This window comes from Mercenaria mercenaria, chromosome 16 (assembly GCF_021730395.1).
Source record: "Mercenaria mercenaria strain notata chromosome 16, MADL_Memer_1, whole genome shotgun sequence".
In the NCBI taxonomy this organism is placed as follows: domain Eukaryota; kingdom Metazoa; phylum Mollusca; class Bivalvia; order Venerida; family Veneridae; genus Mercenaria; species Mercenaria mercenaria.
Window position 1 is genome coordinate 6625898 of NC_069376.1, and position 20669 is coordinate 6646566.

Sequence of the window (20669 nt, forward strand, 5' to 3'; positions counted from 1 at the left end):
CGGTGTCCCATTAGGGCCATTGTAATAGTACGATGGTGATGGAGAGAAATCACGATGACGAAGACGTGAAGGTACGATGACGAAGACGCGAAGGTACGATCACGAAGACGCGAAGGTACGATCACGAAGACGCGATGCTACGATGACGAAGACGCGAAGGTACGATGACGAAGACGCGAAGGTACGATCACACGGTTGTGATGTTGTAATGCTACGACAGCACGATGACAAACATTCGCTATTACTTCGCGTCTTCGTCTTCGTGCCTTCGCTCCATCATCATCATGATGTTGTACTGTCGTGTCATCACCATCGTAAACTATCGTTGTCGTGTTAACGCCTTCCTGTCTGACATGCGCATACAAAAATAAACAATGGAAGAAAGCATGGCTTCCAGTATTAGGAGTTATTGTGTGTCGTGGTACACATACATGTACATGGAAATACAAAAGCTGCCGAGAGAAAAATAATATAAATAATGTACATGATAATGTTTGTGATATATGTGCTTTCATACGTCTTACAATCGCTATGGATTGAATGTTATGCAAGTATCATGCCTGTCGTCAGTAGATGACCTTTTTGTTTTCGGGGTCAATGAGTCAAAGGTCACAGAAACCTTCGGAATGAAAACGATTTCCGCTAACTTACAAAAGAACGCTTTGACCTACAGTCGTCTAACTTCATAGGACGATTGCAACGCTTGCAGAAACACTCGCAGACTTTCAGGTGTTTTCAAACCACTTCTCTCTCCTGTTTACATCTCATGTAGGCTCCTGTTTATTTGCACTTGTTTGTGATACATAGAGGAAGGATCTGTATGAAAGTTGGTCTGAATGTTCATCTTGATGATATCTAGGTCAAATTTGAAACTGGGTCAACTGCGGTCAAAAACTAGGTCAGTAGGTCTAAAATTATTAAAATCTTTTGACCTCTCTAGAGGCCATATTTTTCAATGGATCTTCATGAAATTGATCTGAATTTTCACCTTATGATATCTAGGTAAAGTTCAAAACAGGTCACGTATCTTCGAAAACTAGGTCAATAAGTCAAATAATAGAAAAACCTTGTGACCTCTCTTAGAGACCATATTTTTCAATGGATCTTCATGAAAATTGGTCAGAATTTTTATCTTGATAATATCTAGGTCAAGTTCAAAACTGGGTCACATGAGCTCTAAAACTAGGTCACTATGTCAAATAATAGAAAAAACGACGTCATACTCAATACTGGGTCATGTGGGAAGAGGTGAGCGATTCAGGACCATCATGGTCCTCTTGTTCTTTCATGGCTCCATGTATGGTATTGTTGCTGTGCATTCAGCATAGCCACCAGGACAAGTTATGTCGATCCCCTTGTTCTTCAGATAAGCCCCTGTCCAGCAAAGCTTATTTTGTACAGCTAGTCCCACTATGCACTTGTAGCTTGTATGGTTTTCAATTGCAACTCCATAGGCTTGTGAAGCTGCCTGTCCAGGTTTGTAAGAGGACACCATTCTTGTTGCATTGTAGCGGCCATCAAAGGACAGGTTTAGAAGTTGCGGGTTCTGATGTCCTTGTTCGAGGTTATGCTGAATGACTAGCTGCCTTTTTTCTGCCATGTCCTCCTCATTCAGCTTGACAGTATTGAGGCTGGCAGCATTCAGTAAAGTTTGCATGTTACTTCTACTTGGTGGTGGTATGTCCATCGAAGTTAAGAGCAAGTTCACTTCTTCTATTCCGATGGCAGTATCCTGGAGGGCAGACGCAAGTAACATGTTAATTGCTGCTCCTTTGCCATCCCGGCGTCTATTATATGTTTCCATTTTATCTGAAAGGAAATGGCAGGAATTACACTTGAACTGCAATTTTGAGCCTAGTCCATATTTCTCTTCCTTGTGCAGTGAAATATTTAACTGTTTACACTTTCCAGAACTATGTTGCTGATACACTTTTGTTCATAAGGTAAATTAGTGGTCCAGATTCACAACCCTGTTCCCAATGGTTCACATTCCATTTTCAGATCCGGCTGTCGTGGTCGAAGCTCAGGTTTCTTTGGGAAGCCCCTATCCACCTGGTCTTCATTTACAGTTGAACTACATCCAGGATTGGTTGCAGCCTTAGAAGGAAGAAGGTAAGCAGGTAATTTCTTATTCCCTGGCTTGAAATGTCCACCAGCCGTACGGCACTTAAGTTTTCCCTTTGCCATGTTGAATTCTATACAGTTGATGAAAGATTTTGATGCTGTCTACATAAAGTCTGGCAATATTGTAACTAGAAGTCTTTTTTTGTGCCATTATTAACACATTCAGGTTTTTTTTTTTCAAGGATTATATATGCTAATCCAGCTATCAGAAAGTCTATTTGAAATGCATCATTAAGAGGTGATAAGTCTTAGGTAATCACTTTTGACCTTAATTGATATTATTATGCCCCCCTTTGAAGAAGGAGGGGTATATATTGTTTTGTAGATGTCGGTCGGTAGGTCGGTCGGTCAGTCAGAATGTAGACCAACCCGTTTCCGGATGATAACTCAAGAACGCTTGGGGCCTAGGATCATGAAAGTTGATAGGGAGGTTGGTCATCACCAGCAGATGAACCCTATTGATTTTGAGGTCTGTATGGCAAAGGTCAAGGTCACAGTGACCCTGAATAATAAAATGGTTTCCGGATGATAACTCAAGAACACTTGAGCCTAGGATCATGAAAGTTGATAGGGAGGTTGGTAATGACCAGCAGATGACCCCTATTGATTTTGAGGTCAGTATGTAAAAGGTCAAGATCACAGTGACCCTGCACAGTAAAACGGTTTCCAGATGATAACTCAAGAACGCTTAGGCCTAGTGTCACAAAAGTTTATAGGGAGGTTGGTCATCACCAGCAGATGACCCCTATTGATTTTGAGGTCAGTATGTCAAAGGTCAAGGTCACAGTGACCAGGAACAGTAAAATGGTTTCCAGGCAATAACTCTAGAATGATTGGGCCTAGTGTCAGGAAAATTGATAGTTAGGTTGACCATGACCAGCAGATGACCCCTATTGATTTTGAGGTCATTAGGTCAAAGGTCAAGGTCACATTGGCTAGGAACAGTTAAAACGGTTTCTGATCTTCTTGTCCAAAACCATAGGGCCTAGGGCTTTGATATTTGGTATGTAGCAAAATCTAGTGGTCCTCTACCAAGATTGTTCAGATTATATCCCTGGGGTCAAATATGGACCCTGCCTGGGGGTCACAAGGTTTATATAGACTTATATAGGAAAAAACTTTGAAAAACCTCTTGTCCAAAACCACAGGGCCTAGGGCTTTGATATTTTGTATATGACATCATCTAGTGGTCCTCTACTAAGATTGTTCAAATTATTCCCCTTGGGTCAAATATGGCTCCGCCCTGGGAGTCACATGGTTTACATAGACTTATATTGGAAAAAAGTTTGAAAATCTTCTTGTCCAAACCACAAAGACTGTGGCTTTGATATTTTGTAATGTAGCATCATTTAGTGGTTCTCTACCAAGTTTGTTCAAGTTATCCCTCTAGGGTCAAATATGGTCCCGCCCCACGGGTCATATGGTTCATATAGACTTATATAGGGAAAAACTTAGAACCTTCATGTCCATAAATTGCATCATTCAAATTTGGACCACATGTATAGTTTTGAGTGGTAAGATGAACCTTGACATGAGTTGACCTTGATCTTGACCTAGTGACCTGCTTTCACATTTATGTAGCTACAGCCTTCAAATTTGGACCACATGCATCTATAGGTTTCTGTACAGAAAAACAACTTTGACTTTGTTATTGACCTAGTGACCTACTTTCACATTTTTGAAGGTACAGGCTTCAAATTTGGACCACATGCATAGTTTTGTGTTCCGAAATAAAATTTGACCTTGATTTTGACCTAGTGACCTACTTTCACATTTCTCAAGCTACAGCCTTCAAATTTGAACCACAAGCATAGTTTTTTGTACTGAAATGAACTTTGATCTTGAGATTGACCTAGTGACCTAATTTCACATTTCTGAAGGTACAGGCTTCAAATTTGGACCACTTGCATAGTTTTGTGTTCCGAAATAAAATTTGACCTTGATTTTGACCTAGTGACCTACTTTCACATTTCTCAAGCTACAGCCTTCAAATTTGAACCACAAGCATAGTTTTGTGTACTGAAATGAGCTTTGATCTTGAGATTGACCTAGTGACCTAGTTTCACATTTCTGAAGGTACAGGCTTCAAATTTGGACCACTTGCATAGTTTTGTGTTCTGAAATAAAATTTGACCATAAGATTGACCTGGTGACCGACTTTCACATTTCTCAAGCTACAGCCTTCAAATTTGAACCACATGCATAGTTTTGTGTACCGGAATGAACTTTGATCTTGAGATTGACATAGTGACCTACTTCCACATTTCTCAAGCTACAGGCTTCTTTGGACTGCATGCATATTTTTGTGTTCTGAATTGAAATTTGACATTGATTTTTACCTTCTACCTATTTCTCAAGCTACAGCCTTCAAATTTGAAGCACATGCATATTTCTGTCTACCAAAATGAACTTTGACCTTGAAATTGATCTAGTGACCTGCTTTCACATTTCTCAAGCCACAGCTTTCAAATTTGGACCACATACACATTGTTTTGTACCGAAATGAAATTTGACATTGATTTTGACCTTGAGCTGGTCTTGAAATTTGGAACATTCAAAAATGGCTCAGTGGATGGCGCCAAGATCACTCTGTAATCTCTTGTTAGGTTAATAGGTTAAAGGTCAAGGTCAGATTAAACCAGAATGGTAGAACTTTTGTTTACAGTGAGCATATAATTTCTGTTCCTTGTGCAATTACTGAATGCATCAAGGGGGGCATTTTGTGTTCGACGAGCTCTTGGTAGTAAATAGTGTGGTGTACGGGTGTGTTTTACTTTCAGATATTAGTTGCAGTAATCCTAATTGGTCTTTGTCATGGAATTTTGTCCTTTAAACAGTCAGGGGTGTAACTGTTTTAAGTTATGTAACCTATTTCAGTTACTTTTTCAAGCATTTTATAACCTGTTTTAGTTATAAAATATAGATCAAAAGGATTTAAAATAACCAAGACAACACATTCTTTACTAGTTTCGACCTTTATGTCTTCGTCAGAAATAACAACGTACAATACAAACGACGTCAGGTCCGTTTGGATGCGAACGTCAACGTGACAAAAAGCGCAGATATAGAATATATTTGTATTAATGTACATATAGATACGGATCATAATGATACGGCGGGTATTTATCGAAAACATATTTCTTCAATATGAAGCAGAGAAAAAATAAAACCCAACATATCTACATGACAGATTTTGAAGTATACATGTGAAGCATAAGCGAGAATTAACGATAGATCTACTTAGATCGTTATAATTATATAAATAGTAAAATAACATTAATTTAAAAGCTAACCACACATATATAATTACAGAAACAATCAAAAAAATAAAAAACTTTCATTAAAATACGATTAAAGACAAAATGCAGTCAAACGGCGGAAAAGGGGACCTTGAAGCAGTAATAAGGGGAGGTAATAAAACGGCAATGAAATATCAAAATGCTGGAAAATAGAGCCGATATATTCTCAACTTTTACAAAAGTTATTAATATTATTCTAAAGTTAGAAAATATATTAAAAACAATACTATACAATACTATTATTAAAAAATATAGATAACTCAGGTAAGTTATTCAAAAAAAGTCTTTTTGCTGTTCTCACAAAGTGACCTTTAAAGTGAAATTAGTAGCAAACTGAGGTTAATCAAATTCTCTGAGCATGACCTGATAAGCATAATGGGATAATAATGAGATATTAAGAGTTTTATAGCTTTAAAGCTTTTGCGTAAAACTTTATCAGCCTTGCGTAAAACATTTTACTGCATAGCTGGAAAGATAAAAGGTCAAGGATTCAGGAAATAATTGCATTAGTCACATTCAAAATGAGGAATTGGCACAGGAGGGCTTTGTAATATTTTATGATAACCGAAACAAGTTACGAAAGTTTAACCAATAACTCAAGTGGGTTATAAACTGCGATAACTTGAAACAGTTACACCCCTGACTGTTAAATCTTTAAAATATCAATTTATTTTTATTTCAGCTAGCAAACTCTGTATTTTTTAATAAAAATATCTTATTTTTTTAGTAATGTCTTATTTGATATATCAGTTAACAGAAAAAATAAGGCATACTGTTGTATAAAAGATTTTACGAGACCAGCCGGTGACACCAAACTTTATTTCATAAAAATCCATCAAAATTTTTTCAAGATACGACAATTTTCCTAATTTGTATATTTTCACTTGAAATACCGGTTTCCGAACCATTTTGTCCGCAAAGTAAGCCCCATGTTTGTACAGAATTTAGTTTACGGTGAGAATGCCTTGTTGAGTATTTCTGTCAGTACCCTAATTTACCAGAATGCGTAAAAGATTTGGCTTAATTCAAAGTAGATTTAGGTGTCACCCCGGTATTGAAGTACTTCTGGGTCGTTGTATCCTAGGAAGTAGTTCTTTGAAATTTTGAAGTTCCCAGTTTAAGGTATTAGGTCACTAATAGTAATATTTACATAATGGCATTTGCTTGGTATATTCTGAAAGGTAACCATGTGTTGCACTATTTTGCAAATTTTAAACAACTTTTACCATGCCGTTTTTTTATAAATTTTGAATAACTTATGGTATCTCCTCAAGCTCAAGTAGAGACAAATTTCAAAGTGATAGCCACTATCCAAAACGTTTGCAGAGAACTCATTTTACCATTAATTTCAATAGAAGAAACATAAAACTATTGGTAAACAATTATAAAACACAAAATAAAAATGTCAATGTAATTTTTTCCATGGTGTCTCAAGTAAACGGATTTAATGAGACAGAATTCATACTTCAACATTGAAAAAATAAGGTCGAATGCTGCGTTTCTGTTTTAAAATTCTGTTGTAGAATTTAAAAGCCCATGGTATACGACTGAATGTGAAAACGCCGGAGTTGTGTTTAAAGCGACAAGTAAAAGGTATAGACACTGTAAGAATGCAGAAAATTATAAGATTTTAAAAATTGCCTGGAAAAGGTATAAATTGGTAAAAAGAAAAGCAAAAGCAAAATTTAAAGTGAAACAGAAAGGTGACTTGCATAATTTAGCGAGGAGTAATCCGCAAAAATTCTGGAGTGAAATAAGAAGATTTAAAAACAAAAAAAACTGCACAAAGTACATTGACTAAAGAAGAATTTCATAATTATTTCAAAAACTTGTTTGCAGAGGAAAATGTATTTGTGAATAATGATGTAGAAAGTGAGCTTTTACATGATGATTATCTAACTGCTAATAATGTTGAAGAGCTAGATAAAGAGTTCGATACAAAAGAGGTTGAAAAAGCTATTTCTTCGTTAAAGTGTGGAAAAAGCGGTGGTATTGATAAGCTTATTCCAGAAATATTTACAGAATGTAATACGATTTTATCACCTATTTTATGTAAGTTGTTTAACCATATGTTTATAAATGGTATCTACCCAAAAAGTTGGACTAAAGGTATAATAGTTCCTGTTCCAAAAAAAGGTGATTTGAGCGATGTTAATAATTATAGAGGCATAACATTAACTAGTATATTTTCAAAGATATTTTCAACATTATTAGATACACGCTTAAGAAAATGGGCAGAAGAAAATGAGCTATTGACAGAATTTCAATTTGGTTTTCGCAAAGGAAAAAGCATGATAGACTGTGTTTTTGTTTTAAATTCAATTATAAATAAAGTTTTAAATGATGAAAATAAGAAACTCTACTGTGCTTTTGTAGATTTTCGTAAAGCCTTTGATGTTGTATATAGAAATGGTATTTGGCTTAAATTGATTAGATATGGAACATCTTTTAGAATTGTAAAAATGTTATGATCTATGTACGAAACTGTTAAATCATGTGTAAGAATTAAAGGAAGTCTATCAGATTTCTTTGAAAGTAATTCAGGGGTAAAACAAGGAGAGCCATTGTCTCCCCTTCTCTTCATTTTCTTTATAAATGACATGTATGCGTTTTTGATGAATGATGCAATAGATGCTTTTAGCTTAGATAATATACAATTATTTTTACTGCTTTTTGCAGATGACACTGTTTTATTTTCATATTCAAAGGAAGGTTTGCAAAATATGCTAAATAACTTGAATCATTATTGTACAACATGGGGTATAAATGTCAATATAAACAAAACTGTTGTCATGGTATGTAAAAACGGCAATAGACCAGAAAATGTTGATTTGTTCTACGGTCAACATAAGTTAAATATTGTTACCAAGTTCACATACTTGGGTGTCACTTTGTCAGCAAATGGTTCATTTTTTCAGTCGCAGAAATGTTTGTCTAAACAAGCTATGAAAGCGGTATTTTCATTAAATGCACTGTTCGGTAATTTGCACATGGATATATCAGAAAAAATTAAACTGTTTGATTCAATGATTATGCCTATTTTAAATTACGGTTCAGAAGTATGGGGTTTTCATAAAGCTCCTGACATTGAACGAGTTCATTTGAAGTTTATGAAATCTGTTTTAGGTGTTCGGCAACAAACTTCCAACTTAGCAGTCTATGGTGAACTTGGAAGAGTTTCCATGATTGTTTTGAGAAAAAGAAGCATACTTAAGTTTTGGTACAGAATTTTGAAAAACCCATATTCATTGATGTACAGGTTGTTCGATATAAAGGATGCTCATGGAAATCATATAAACAAGTGGTCAGTTCAAGTAAAAGATCTTCTTGAGAGTTTAGGTTTTGCATTTTTATGGAATAGTCAGGATATTACAAATATACAGTTAAATGCAGTTATTCAAAGAGTTTATGATCAATACTTACAACAGTGGTTTAGCGAAATTAGGAATTCTCCAAAATTAGAAACGTATTGTATGTTTAAATGTGATTTTAGTGTAGAAAGGTATCTTAGTCTGATATTGAATGAGAAACATAGAATAGCTTTTACTAGGTTAAGATGTTCAGCACATAAATTGTTTATTGAAGAAGGAAGATATAGAAATATTGAAAGAAATAATAGAATATGCAGTAATTGTAATATGAATCAAATAGAAACAGAATATCACTTTCTTTTAGTGTGTCCTAAGTATAGAGAACTCAGATACGAATGTTTACCTAATTATTATTGTGCATGGCCTAATATCAATAAATTCAAAAGTCTTATGAATACAACGCGTGTTCAGCTAGTGAACAAAACAGCTAAGTTTATCTACTTAGCGACTATCAAACGTGAATCATTAATTAATTAGTATAGATACTATTTATAAAATGTTGTAAATAACGTTGTAAATGATTACAGTAGGCAGTATACTAGTGTGTTTGTTTGTCTGTTAAAATATGTGTTTCTTAGTCTCAGTGTGAATGGAATTAACTATTACTATATGTCAATTTTATATATGTCTCTCACACATTTGTACTAACATACTTTTCTCATATTTTGTATATATAACCGCCATCGATTGTAGTATGGCGATAGACATTGTAAAATGTTTGAGCCAATAAAAATCTTGAATCTTGAAAAAAAAAAAAAAAATCTTGTTTTGGATTTTACTTACTCCATTTAAAAATAACCTTAGGGAAGATGTAAAACCTACCTAAATTTCTTCCACAATATATAATCTAAGAGTGAAAGCAAAATAGAGAACTTTCACCGCGTGTAACTCAATATTTTTAAAGATGTGTAACTCTACCCCTTCTGTTTAAGTAGTATATTCACTTTGAACACCAAGAAATCGCTTATAAGATTCATCTTTTTCCATTTTTGTACAAAAAATCAATAATAAGTCTTGAAAGAAGTAAAAACTTACTAGTAAATAAGGGGAAAAAAATTTGTGTCCCAGTAGGGCTTGAACCTACGCACCCCTAAGAACTGCAGTAAAAGTAGGTTTATGGTAGAAATTGAATACTCTTCAAAAAGGAGGTTCTCTATTTGATTACGCACTTAAATCGAGTAAACTACTGTAAGTGTACTTATATTAGCGCGGCTAAATTTTAGCGCAAATGCCTTAAATTGAGTAGTTTGACTTTTTAGTGCATACTTGTATTAGCACAGTATCACCGGCGCTAAAATAGCCAATTGGTGGCTGAATGCTCTTCGTAATGAAAACGACCAGGCACGCAAATAAACATGCATAGGTCTACAGTATGGCATAAAATCTACATTCGTTTAGATTAGTGTTAATCTGTATACTGTGAATTTGTACATGTATACAGTGCAGAATGGCGATTATTGTTTGTTTTCAAATTTACACCTGGTTTTCAAAGCAGTAAAATGTTATGTTGACACTTGTAACTATTCCGAAGGTGTTGTATACCATGTTTACGGACAAGAAGAAAAAAAGCAACTTAATTTACATAAGGGGTTATTTTTATACTAACATTCAAACAGGTTAAATTATTCTATTTAAAGCTTTCTGCAGAATATTAGTTAGGAATACAGTTATTGTCATATTTACACAATAAATAGATATTCCACTGTTCTCTGTTTCATTGTAATTACAGTATTTCAATACTACAAATATCACTTTTTTAAGGAAAGCCTATCATTTCAGTCTAATATCAGCGCTAGACATGAACTAGCACATGCCTGATCCCGTGAATAGCACGAAAATTAGTACTCCGCTAATATGCTAATATTAAGACACTTACAGTATGTATCCTGTTTTTTTTCCAATGCATATCAGTACGCGTAGGTTTGATTTTAATTGCGTTTTTCATAAATTTCAAAAAGTATATACGCAAATACGCATCTTATCTGGAGTTCTGATGCCATTTCACTCTGTCTCAGGCATTACTGAATGGATTTGATTCAGACTGTATGTTGTTGTTCCACCTTATCACCACATCATTTAAATTAAAGTCCAGAACTCTGGTACCAATATACCCCCCCCCCCCCCCCCCCCCCACCTTTTACCTTGAATTTTAGGTTAAAGTCTCGATGCAATTCCTCTATCTCTGTTACTTATAAATGGATTTGATTCAAACTTTAAGTAGATGTTCCACCTTATCACCCATATCATATGACACAAAAATCCTGCTCTAGTTCTTCATTAGTTTAAAGTCTTTTTCAGTTCAACTGAGCACAAAGTGCTTATTGTGAGCTTTAAGGATCATTGGTGGTCTGTCATCCATATATCATCCAAAATGTCTCTATCTCCTTTTAACTACTAAGCATATTTCAACCAAACTTCACAGGATTGTTTCTTTGCTTTGGAGGTCTTATTTCAGATTTTAAGACTATCATAGCAGAATTCTTGTTGCGATGGCAACTAAATGGAGAAACATTATAATATTCTTCCCAGAAGACATTTTGAAATACTATCCCAGAAATGTTCCTTGGGTGACCTATACAAAAAACAAAACAAAAAAAAAACACATAGGTCCAGGCTAATGTTCTTAGTTTAGTTATATGGAAAACTTTGGAAGATCTTGTCAGAAATTGCTTGTCCAGTTTTAAAGTAATTACACAGCAGTTTTGCATTAAAAAAATGTGGGGTAGGGCTGCGGGGGTAGGTTAGTTTTCCCAGTATTGATGTATAGAAAACTTTGAAAATCTTCAGCTTTGAAACATCTGGCTTGATTTGAAAATTATTTCAAAGCAATATTCCTTACGTTACCATTTCCCAAATTCCTTCAGATAATTCTTTTGCATTAAAAAACATGTCGGCTGGGGCAGGGGTAGGCTAGTTTTCCCAGTATAGATGTATAGAAAACTTTGAAAATCTTCAGCTTTGAAACATCTGGCTTGATTTGAAAATAATTTCAAAGCATTGTTCCTTGTATAGCCGTTTACCAAATTCCTTCAAATAATTTTGTTTCATTAAAGCTCATGACTGCTAGGAGGTGGTTAAAGTTTTTCGACAAATTTTGTTTTTCTTTGTCACTATTGCGTATATCTTACTTGAACTTCACATTAACATTGTTCAGCATGCAAACAAGGTATGTGCAGAGGCTGCGCCCAGATAGGAACAAGATCACAGTTACTTGCCCTTGGTTGTCCACAATAAGGAAGTTGTAACAAGGTCTTAGGCCTGATTTAATGGAAAAATTCAGAAAGTATATTGTCAATATTTTTGTTATTTTGCAATCTACATGGCTGTAATTTTGATGGAGAATGACTGGTTGGCATAGAAATCTGGAAATTACTTGAATTAATTATTACAATTGCTGAAATAGCTTCAGTTTGAGTAAAAACTATACATGCTTGAAAAATGTGAAAATCCTACTTTCAGCATACATATTTCTGAAAATTTTCTAATTTTGCAGGTTTTCATGCATAAAATGCATTTGTATAAGTTCTATGTTTGAAACCGTTTGTGGAAAACAAAATGGTGTATTACAAATGCTGCCATGGATTTTTAGAAATTTGAGCTGCGGCCGAGGAAATCTGACCTAGAGTCGGATATTATATATGAGCCGCGCCATGACAAAACCAACATAGTGGGTTTGCGATCAGGATGGATCCAGACCAGCCTGCGCATCAGCGCAGTCTAGTCAGGATCCATGCTGTTCACTTTTAAAGCCTACTGCAATTAGAGAAACCATTAGCGAACAGTATGGATTCTGACCAGACTGCGCGGATGCCACTATGTTGGTTTCCAATGGCACGGCTCATATATATTTCTATTCTTGTTTACATTAAATTGCTCTTTTGGATACTTGAATTTACACAGTACACACAGTCTGAATAGAGAAATATGTGTAATCATAATCTCTGCAAGAAAAATCAGTTTACGGACTTGAAATTGAACAGATCAGTCCTAAAACTGGTATTTTTCAATAGATTTGGAAGGAAAACAGGCAGATTTTCACACGCTAGACTTGAATATGGGTTTCCTTAAATGCTAAATTGAGCATAAGTCTTCATATTTGCAGTCCTGAATTGCATGTTTACTTATTCTGTTGGATTTCTTATATTTTCAGTACCCAAAAACATGAAATGAGAGCGCTTGAACAGTGTAAAGTTTGTCGCATAGACGGGGATTGACCGCCTTTATGTATATATAAGTCTACAACTTCTCAGATTTGACTGAAGACAATTGTTTGGTGTTGGGAATAGGTAAATAATTCCTTTGTAAATATTTTTAATAAAAATACTTTTCCGTGATACTTTAAAATTTAATTGACTTCGTTTAAATTGCAACGGCAATTGAAAGACAGGTAGAAATTAGAATTATATTGGAATAGCATTATTTCAGCCAGTTTTACTATAATGAATGCATTCTGAAGCATGTGTGGTAGTGCAATAACATTAGTAATCTTTTACTTTGAAATTGGACAGGATTTTGTTCATAATAATTGGTACAGTAAGCTGTATTCCAAGTGGGAATTATTAGGTCAGATTACAGCTAATTATTAGCTGACACATTTTACATACGTAAGACTTTTTAGCTCACCTGTCACATAGTGACAAGGTGAGCGTGACAAGGTGAGCTTTTGTGATCTAACAATTGCTACAATGCACAATTCTGATATAACACTGAGATATGTCTTAATATATTCTTTGCATTAAAAACATGATTATCTTTTATGTACATCATGTTAGGAAATATTCTTCTTTTGTAGAGAAATATATTCAAGGTAAGGCAGTTTTCCAAAAACGCAACAAGAAGTTCACATTTGTTGCACAGATTTGTGTCTCACATGTATGGAGTTGAAGGAATAGTTATAGAAAAAGGGTACAGAATATGTAAGGATATGGTATGTTCCTGCTGAAAAAAATTAGGTAAACGAATCAATATTTAAGGTTTGACTGTACAAAGTATACAGAGAGTTATTCTTGTTTCTCTGGCACCGGCTTTCATGTCTTCAGTTTAAATGCTGAAAGTTTCCTGAACTTCTACTTCGTCTGTGTTATTACTTGATGGCTTAATTCACTGAAAATAGTAATTCCTCATAACACATGCATCATATGAAACTAAGACCATAAATTTCATACCCGTCTTTCCTCAGTCATGCCCTCAATTAAATAAATTTTCGGGTTGAAGTTTTGATAATTGTTTTTCACATGAATAATGCTTTGAAGTGCCGTGTGATTGATCCTGTTTTATGAATTATATGGATAACCAAACATCTACATGTACATGTAGCTTTTAAGATTAACAAGAGGTAAATAGTGTCTGATTCATGTCCGATCCATAACTGCCATTCTTCTAGGGATTTTTAAATTGATTGGCAAAATTTTTTTGACCGTAATGGGGCAATGAGTCATGTGCAAGACTCAGACCTCAAGTACCAAGGACAAGGTCACACTTAGAGGTTCAGTGTTCTCATTGCATGTTTCTAGTCCAGTCATCCATAAGGGATTTTCAAATTTAAATGTTCCCTTTAATAAGTTGATGTGTCACTCTGTAGACCAACATTCCTAGCTCAAAGGTCAATGTCACAGATAGAGGTCAAAGGTTAACTTGGTCCTCTTCCCTTCCAGTCCATAGCTCTGCCATTTATAAAGGAATTTTAAAGTTATTTGGTACAAATTTTCCCTATCATGTCGTTGATATATCATATGCAAGATCCAGACTTCTAGCTCCAAGGTCAAGTTCACACATAGAGGTCAAAGGTTAACATGGTCTTGCTTCTTGTCCTGCCCATTGCTCTGCCATTTGTCAAGGAATTTTAAAATCACTTAGCACAAATATTCCTCATTAAGAGGCAATGTGTCATGTGCAAGACCAGGCCCCTGTTTCGACGGTCAAGGTCACAGTTAGATGTTAACTTGACTTAAACAGTCACAAAAACAAATTATTTTGTTGCATGAAGACTCAGACATCTAATGCAAGGTCAATGTCACCTATTGGGATTTTTGGTAATTTTTGTCTGCTCTGTAACTTTTTGATGCAGTGGTGTTGGTATAAATATTCACCATTACAAGACATGGTGTCATATACAAATTTGAGGTCACAGGCACCCCAGTTTATTTCTTTTTTCTGTTTTTACATGAAATTACTTCCCTTTTTTATGATCAAGTACAATACATATGTATTTATATCAGTTTTCCCAGTAATTTAAAAATGAAAGTAAGATAATTTGTATTGATAGACTGTTTAGTACTATATAAACATCATGTATTTCACTTGTTTATTAATTACCTCCCTTTAATACGACAAAATATTTCATTTTATTTTAATTAATTTCTTTTCTTATTTAAAGATAAAAAAAAACAGTAAACCATTACCATGCATATATAAGCATTTGAAAGCATTCACAAATTATAGGTTTCCAGACATTTTCAAACTACGTAACGTCTGTGTGAATTTTCTGATATGTATAGTTTTGATTTTTGTACATCTATAGTATAGAAGAAGACATTGTGTTTTCATGCAATATGTTTTCTGAAAAATGTCCCTTAGCCAGGGACCTTTGCTACAAGTTTTTGTTGTTTTCTACAAGTAACTCGGAGAACTTCTTCACATGATCTAGGGAGTAAACTTAACCTTGATGTTTTGCCTTACAGATAGCCAAACATCTTCCCCAGGATTCGATGCAGTAACCTTCTGATAGAAAGATGTACCCGTTGTGCAACGGGGATAAGCTGGCTTGGTGACAGGTATATTAGTTCATATAAAACAATAATAAAATTACACATAAACCTTATATGCGTGTACAGTCAAACCTGTGTTAAAGACCACCTCTGAACAGAGACCACCTGGCTCTAAAGACCGCATGTATTGATTCCCATTTTAACATTTACAGTGTATTTTAACCTGCGAATAAAGACCACCTCCCAATAAAGACCACATTTTGGCTCTCCCAAGGATGGTCTTTATAGACAGGTTTGACTGTATAATTTTTTTAACTCACCTGTTGCTCAGGTGAGTATTTGTGATCGCTCAATGTCCAGCATCCGTTGTCAGTCTGTCTGTCAACATTTAGCTTGTGAATGCAATAGAGGCAGTATTTTTCAACTGATCTTCATGAAATTTTGTCAGAATAAATACCTTGTCAGAGCTCCAGATAAGGTTTTGTGCAGTTAGTAACGGTACTACCAGATTTTCTGTGAAATTCGTAACGGTACTACCCGATATTTTTTCTAAGTAGTAACGGTACTACCTGATATTTTGTGAAATTAGTAATGGTAGTTCCAGAGAACGGACAAAAATAAGAATAAGTCATATCATTAGTGAAAAGTATCTACTCGAATAAAAACTGAAAGTAAAACTGTGTAAACTAAAATTACATATATTCAAATCAATTCATCGATGGAAGTCAGTTAGAGTTAACATAATAATACATTACATGTCGTTCTTTTACCATATATGACAAAAATTGTGTACAATATTCTAATTAATCGCACGGTTATAAAACATTGTTTTTTTTTGCTCTCGGACATGCTGACAACTAAACAAAGTGTCAAATACGTAACCGTGGCGCCAGTTGGCTGAACACAATTGACTGCAGTGTATCGGATAATTTGATTCGCTTCACACTTCTCGGGAAAATCTCGCAAGTACCTGAAGTAGGCGGATCTTACATTATGCTACTGGTTCCGTGTATTCCACACTCATTTGACCGTGCAAATTGTCAACAGTCGGGATAGCGTTGATTAGCGCAACTTGGCGCAGACATGCAATTCGGCTCGATCTTCCTTTGAAATTTGTAATACTGTTTACATGTCGTACTGATACGACCACATTTTAAAATAAATTCGTATTGATACGGCCACATTTTAAAATAAATTCGTATCCGACCCCTATCAAATTCGTAATTACGAAAAAACGGCCCTTATCTGGAGCTCTGCCTTGTTAAAATCTAGGCCAGGTTCGAAAATGGGTCATCCAGGGTAGAAAACTAGGTCACTAGCTCAAGTCAAAGAAAAACCTTGTGTATGAGATAAAGAATGTATTTTTCAATTGATCTTCATGAATTTTGGTCAGAATGTTAACCCTGGTGAAATCTAGGCTAAGTTTGAAAATGGGTCATTTTGGGTCAAAAACTAGGTGACTAGGTCAAATCAAAGAAAAACCTTGTGTAAGTGATAAAGGCTGTATTTTTAGCTCACCTGTCACATAGTGACAAGGTGAGCTTTTGTGATCACCCTTCGTCCGTCGTCCGTCGTCAGTCCATGCGTGCGTGCGTGCGTCAACAATTCCTTGTCTGCACGATAGTGGTTTCATTTATGATTTTATTTTAACCAAACTTGCACACAACTTGTATCACCATAAGATCACGGTTACTTTCTTGAACTGGCCAGATCCCGTTATGGATTCCAGAGTTATGGCCCCTGAAAGGGCCAAAATTAGCTATTTTGACCTTGTCTGCACAATAGCAGCTTTATTTATGATTTGATTTTTACCAAACTTGCACACAACTTGTATCACCATAAGATCTTGGTTCCTTTCTTGAACTGGCCAGATTCCTTTATGGGTTCCAGAGTTATGGCCCCTGAAAGGTCCAAAATTAGCTATTTTGACCTTGTCTGCACAATAGCAGCTTCATTTATGATTTTATTTTAACCAAACTTGCACACAACTTGTATCACCATAAGATCTCGATTCCTTTCTTGAACTGGTCAGATCCCATAATGGGTTCCAGAGTTATGGCCCCTGATAGGGCCAAAATTAGCTATTTTGACATTGTCTGCACAATAGCAGCTTCATTTATGATTTGAATTTAATCAAACTTGCACACAACTTGTGTCACCATAAGATCTCAGTTCCTTTCTTGAACCGGCCAGATCCCTTAATGGATTCAAGAGTTATGGCCCCTGAAAGGGCCAAAATTAGCTATTTTGACCTTGTCTGCACAATAGCAGCTTCATTTATGATTTGATTTTAACCAAACTTGCACACAACTTGTATCACCACAAGATCTTGCTTCCTTTCTTCAACTGGCCAGATTCCATCATGGGTTCCACAGTTATGGCCCCTTAAAGGTCCAAAATTGGCTATTTTGGCTTTTGCAGCCATATAGAGACTTCATTTATGGTTTTATTTGATACAAACTTCCAAAATATCTTCAACAACAATAAATCTTGGATTCTATGACAAATCAGATCCAATCATAGGTTCCAGTTATTTTATATCTGATTACCTCCCCTGATTGTAATCAAAATGGATTTATATCAGTAAGTACTTGCAGGACTTATTTGAAATTTCATTATTGTTATTAGTTGGACTGAGACAATCAGGGTAGATAACTATGAACTGATTTTATGTCAAATTACCTCCCTTTATTTCAAATTAAAATTGTTATATCTCCATAACTAATGAAGATACTGATCTGAAATTTCATTTATGTCAACAGATTTATTTGGTAGATCCTTCTTTTGTCCACTTACAATATTTTTTTTTAATTACTTCCCTTTTACATTACTATAAATAGCTTATTTTTAGTAACTTTTTTATTATTGGCCGTAGGGAAAACACGAGACCAGTTTTCTGTGGTACAACATGGATGGTACCTCCAATTTTTAGGTGTATTTTAACATATCTATACCTTGTAAGATTTTTTTTTCTGTTTGGTTAAATTTCTTTCCTTTGTTGTTCCTGTCCTTTGGACTTAGATATTTTTTTGAGGACCTTCTTGTCCTCAAGTGCAGTGATAACAGGTGAGCGATATAGGGCCATCATGGCCCTCTTGTTCAACTGATCTGACCGGCGGTTTCAGGTTTTACATAGACTTATATAGGAAAAATAACTTTAAAAGTCTTCTTGCCTGAAATCGCAAGGCCTAGGCTTTTAGTATGAAGTATGTTGCCTTTCCTAGTGTTTCTCTACAAGATTTATTCAAGTTATGTCCCTAGGGTGAAAAGAGGCCCTGGCCTGGGGGTACCAAGTTTGACATAGACTTATACATGTTTATGAAAAAAAATAAAGATCTTCTTGTCTGAAAGTTCAAGGCCTAGGCCTTTGATATTTGGTATGTAGCATTGCCTGGTGAATCTCTAACAAGTTTGTTCAAATTATGGGTGAAAAGAGGCTCTACCCTGGGCGTCACTTTTTAAAATTATGAGTTATAAAGGAAAAAATAAATCAAAAATTAACAGATCATATTTCCTAGGTTGTTTATTGATAACTACCTGATGACCCCAAGCAATTACGGATCACTTGACTGTGATCTTAACGTTCTGACCTACTTTCTTGTTTTTAAAGATACAGCCTTGAAATTTGGATGACATGTGCAGTTTTGCACACCGATCTTAAAACTGACTTTCAGTCACCATGAATGTGACCTACTGATCTACCTTCTTAATATTTTAGCATCAGTTTTCCATTTGAAACATATAGCTCATATTACTCAGGTGAGCGATCCAGGGTCAAATCAGATGAGCGTCTGCAACCGCAAGGCAGTGCTCTTGTATTAATATTGTCTAGAAATGATATCAGTTTGCCAATGTGGAAAAAAAAGCACATATAAATCACAAACTTGGCTTCATACATTATTGCAAATAGCTTAAACGTTTGAAGATGTCACATTTAATAAAGGGTGATAAATGTATATTGGATGTTGTTCTGGCAGTTAAACTCTTTCTTGGTTATATCTTTTAAGATTGTCTAACAGGAAAAAGAAAAGGAAAATGGCCCCAGGAAAGACAAGCTACAGTAGATACAAGATGCCAAGGACAAGAATGTCTGTTATTCATGGAAACATCAGAGTTCAGCAGGTTCTTGAAACAGGTAATTTGATAATCTGTCAATTAACAACATCATGGTATATGTTGGATGCATTAATTTTATCAGTAAGTGTGATAACAAATATAAGGCATTGAATCAACTTTTATTTCATCTATATAAATTGTTAATATTTTCATACTGCAATATAACATAGTGTCCAGGGTACAAAATTATAAAGCTGAATTTCAGCTCAACTCTTCAAAGAATAAGAAAGTTTAGTGTCTATATCTGTACTGGTTATTTTTTCATTAAGTCAGATATCTTCTGTTGAATTGAAACATCTCAAATCATTTGCCCCTCATGGATGTGGGTTCAAGCCTCACTGGGGACGCTGAATTCTTCATATGCATGAGGCACCCAGTTGGCTTATGGAAGGTCAGTGGTTCTACACATGTACCTGCTCGTGATGAAATAATCCACAGAGGGGCACCAGGGTTCTTCATCAAAGCTGGAAAGTCGCCATATAACATATGGTTGTGTGGGTGCGACATTAAACACAACAAAATAAATCAATCAATCAATTGAAGCATGTTATACTTGCTAATTAGTGTGACAAATTGTTTAACTCTAAGTGCAGTATTTCCTGAGATACATGCCCCGTTTTAACTTAGAAAAGTTCTATAACTCTTAAATAAATTTTAACAAAAGTTTTCCCCTTTAAGTTTGAAGGTTTGCGTATACATTGCACTCTCAAAGACAATGCAAATATTGAACTGAAACATAACACAAGCTATTATGAGTCCCCTGTTTATGAGTGGTGGGGGCATATATAGATTTGGTCTTGTCCGTGTTTCCGTCCGTCCGAAGTTCGTGACACACCTAGCTCAAAAAGTATTTGATATAAATTGATGAAACCTTGCATGAGTCTTTTATCATGATAGAAACTTGCCCAGTGACTTTCTTTCTGCCATCATTACCTATTTACACTGGTATGAAGCACTTATGACTTTCTTGCTACCAGCTCTACGTGTTTACATTGTCGTGAAGCTCAGTGACTTTCTTGCTACAAGCTCTACCTATGTACATTGTCCTGAAG

At 35.2% G+C, this 20669-nt stretch overlaps 1 long non-coding RNA gene across 3 annotated transcripts; it reads left to right on the top strand.

Annotated features, from left to right (window-relative positions):
• Positions 1 to 1995: 1995 nt before the first annotated feature.
• On the top strand, positions 1996 to 19790 carry LOC123541396 (uncharacterized). 3 transcript variants are annotated; one of them, XR_008367633.1, is made up of 5 exons: positions 1996 to 2112; positions 12945 to 13080; positions 13587 to 13746; positions 15475 to 15567; positions 19509 to 19790. It is a non-coding gene; the product is annotated as an uncharacterized LOC123541396 (long non-coding RNA). The 3 variants fall into 3 exon arrangements; XR_008367632.1 differs by having other exon boundaries at positions 1996 to 2120; positions 19509 to 19788; XR_008367634.1 differs by having other exon boundaries at positions 1996 to 2120; positions 19521 to 19785.
• Positions 19791 to 20669: the final 879 nt, after the last annotated feature.